This window comes from Pezoporus flaviventris, unplaced genomic scaffold (genome assembly GCF_033815535.1).
Source record: "Pezoporus flaviventris isolate CSIRO_AGI_PZ_B2104156 unplaced genomic scaffold, CSIRO_AGI_Pfla_v1 ptg000213l, whole genome shotgun sequence".
Taxonomy (NCBI): domain Eukaryota; kingdom Metazoa; phylum Chordata; class Aves; order Psittaciformes; family Psittacidae; genus Pezoporus; species Pezoporus flaviventris.
The window spans coordinates 3,918,509-3,921,199 of NW_026892761.1; the positions used below are offsets into that span (position 1 = coordinate 3,918,509).

A 2,691-nucleotide genomic window follows, 5' to 3' on the forward strand; every position below is an offset into this window, starting at 1 on the left:
GGCTCTCGCGAGACGCACGGCCAGACAACGTCCGCACGCATGCCCGCACCCGCCGACTCTCGCGAGACATCGCGCCCGGAAGCGGAGGATTGAATAGTCGCGATACTTAGGACGGGAGGGGGGGAGCTGTCACGGGCCCCAATATTCTCGCGAGAGCTCGGCGGGCCCGCTCCAGGCGGAGAGGACGGTCCCCGTGAGGGGGTGACGCTTGACACCCGTGTGGGTCCCCCCGTTCCAACGCCCGTTCCAACGCCCGGATCCCCAGTCCCCCCCAGCCTTCCGTCTCTGGCGGTCTGCAGGGGCCCTGGGGCTGGCTGTTGTGCGCTCCAGCCGCTGTCCTGCCCAGGGGTCTCGTCCAGGCTGGCTGTATTTGCTCTGTTAAGAGTCACTTCATTCCTTTCCTGGGCACCGTGTCACCATGAGTGGTTTAGAGTCAGCTTCAAAAGCCATGTTGGCTCTTTCCAAGCTTACTGCACTGTACACAGAGTCTATCCAGTGTAGGCAGGCCAGTTAACATCTGTGTCCAGGTTCTCGCACTAACATCTCCAGTGTAAGCACATCATCCTGGGCAGAATCGCCCTGGGGATGGGATTGGAGTTTTGGAGTTTGGCAGGTGAAAAGAACTGGCTGGTTGTGACAAATGCGCACACTGCGTGAGTCGTGTCCGGCTCCAGAACTCCCTGAGCTGCTGAGGCTGGAGCCTGAGCACGGGAGGAAGTGTTCTGTGTGCTCATCCTGGTGAAATACTTTTGTCTTGGGCCAAACAGATGATGGTCTGGGGTTGCTGTTTCAAGCTTGGTATTTACTGTAGGAGAGAGGGATAGATTCAAACTTTGGAATCATAGAATCATAGACTCAGGTTGGAGAGCAAGTTAGGTCATGGATTGGGGGGGGTGGGGGGTGAAACTGTTTATATTCCTTTGAGATCAGTTCTGATGCAGCAATTCAACAGCGTCTGTGGTCTGACCCCTTGGCTGAGGGCTCGACAGGATTCATTAAGTTTAGCAGTAACAGCATTATGGCTGTGCCCTTCTGCACCTCACCCCCTCAGAAGGCTGCTATCTAGCGGCTTTCTAGCCAGATCAGCCCAAGTATAACTTCACTTGCCGCTGACCCAGCATTCAGGTGCAGCTCTTGGCCAAGCCCCTGAGGATTGCAGGAGCCTTGATGCCGAACAGTTTAACTCAGAAAGTAAGTAGTGTTTTGTGAAACAAACCCTGCTTGTCTCATTAACAGTGCTTTGTTTCCCCTGGGAGCCCACAAAGTGGCTCATTTGTATTTAAATTTAATAACAGGCAGTAAATTTTAGCCAATTGTTCAATGTAATGCAGATAACATTGAGTGGGTTTCCTGCTGAAGTCAGCACCAAGTAAGCAACGATGGCTGGGAGTTTAGGTTCTTTCTCTTTTGTCCTACAAAACTGAAACAATATAAAGAGAAGTTACAAACAAACATTGCCTCCTGAAATGATTATTTCGCTATTGCGTATAGACATACCTAAACCAAACTCAACCGCTGGTTTTATGAAGCTATCAGGCTGCCGTGTCATTTAATGTAATTTCCAACAAAGTTCCTGAAATCTTGAAATCCTTAAAAGATCCTGCAGCTCTCGCACAGGGTTTTTAAGTCTAAAATGAGCTGTTCATTGAGTTTGGGACATTTAGAAAAAAATTAATTGTCTAAGAATTAAGAAGGGATCTCGCAGAATTTACGAATGATAAATAAATGATCCCCCCTCACAATAAAGGCGTAAGAGGAAAAAAAGATACGGGGCTTTCCCACACCGGGAGTCGAACCCGGGCCGCCTGGGTGAAAACCAGGAATCCTAACCGCTAGACCATGTGGGATCGCACACTTGCACTTTCTGCCGCGCCGTCTCCTGCCCGTGTCGCTCCTGCCTGCGCCGCCTGCTGGTACTGCCTGTCCTGCCTGCACTGCTCCTCCTGCCTGCACTGCTCCTCCTGCCTGCACTGCCTCTATTGCCCGCACCAAATTTAGAGTCATTCTTCAATCAGCCATTAGAATTCTCTTAGTTTAAAGGTGGGGCGGGAGGCTGGCGGCACTGAAGAAGGAAATGACAAATGGGAGGATGAACAAATGAAGTCCAGCCTAAAAGTCCAGCACCTTTGCGGCCATTACCTCATTTCTGTACTTGTACAAAGGGTGGCCATGGAGGTACTTGGATGGAGACGCATGTATTCAGGCTGCCAGCACTCAAAACACAAGAACCTGTTCGTTGAGTTGCTCTGCTTAGTAGATCTCCAAGATGTTTAAAGAACTAGCAAAGAACTGCTTTCAAAGTGTTTTGCCTAAAGCTGAATACCTGGATGCTGAGAGGAACGGGGCTTGCCTGACAAAGGTGGTGCAGCAAATGCAAACAAGGATGTCTGGCATTGCAATGTCAGCAACCACAGGTTCAGAAACTTCATTTCGCCCTGTGGTTACGCAGTAGAGCAAAGAACTTGCTGCCGTTCCCACTGAGTTCAGCAGGAGCATGGCTGGGCCTCAAACCCTTGACTGTAGAAGAAAGGATAAAAGATAAAGACTAATAAACCACTTCTTGTGCTCGTTATAGGACTTTATGTTATCAGTATGTATCAGTAAGCAGGCAGTGCGCAGGCAGAGTGCAAGACACTACCTGAGGGTAAAAGGGATTAAGTTTAAAGAAAACAAATATGTATTATTTCCCTG

General features: G+C 49.8%; 1 non-coding gene across 1 annotated transcript; it reads right to left on the minus strand.

The window, feature by feature from the left end:
- Positions 1 to 1,775: 1,775 nt before the first annotated feature.
- TRNAE-UUC (transfer RNA glutamic acid (anticodon UUC)) lies at positions 1,776 to 1,847 on the minus strand. The gene has a single exon. It is a non-coding gene; the product is annotated as a tRNA-Glu (tRNA).
- Between the last annotated feature and the right edge of the window lie 844 nt (positions 1,848 to 2,691).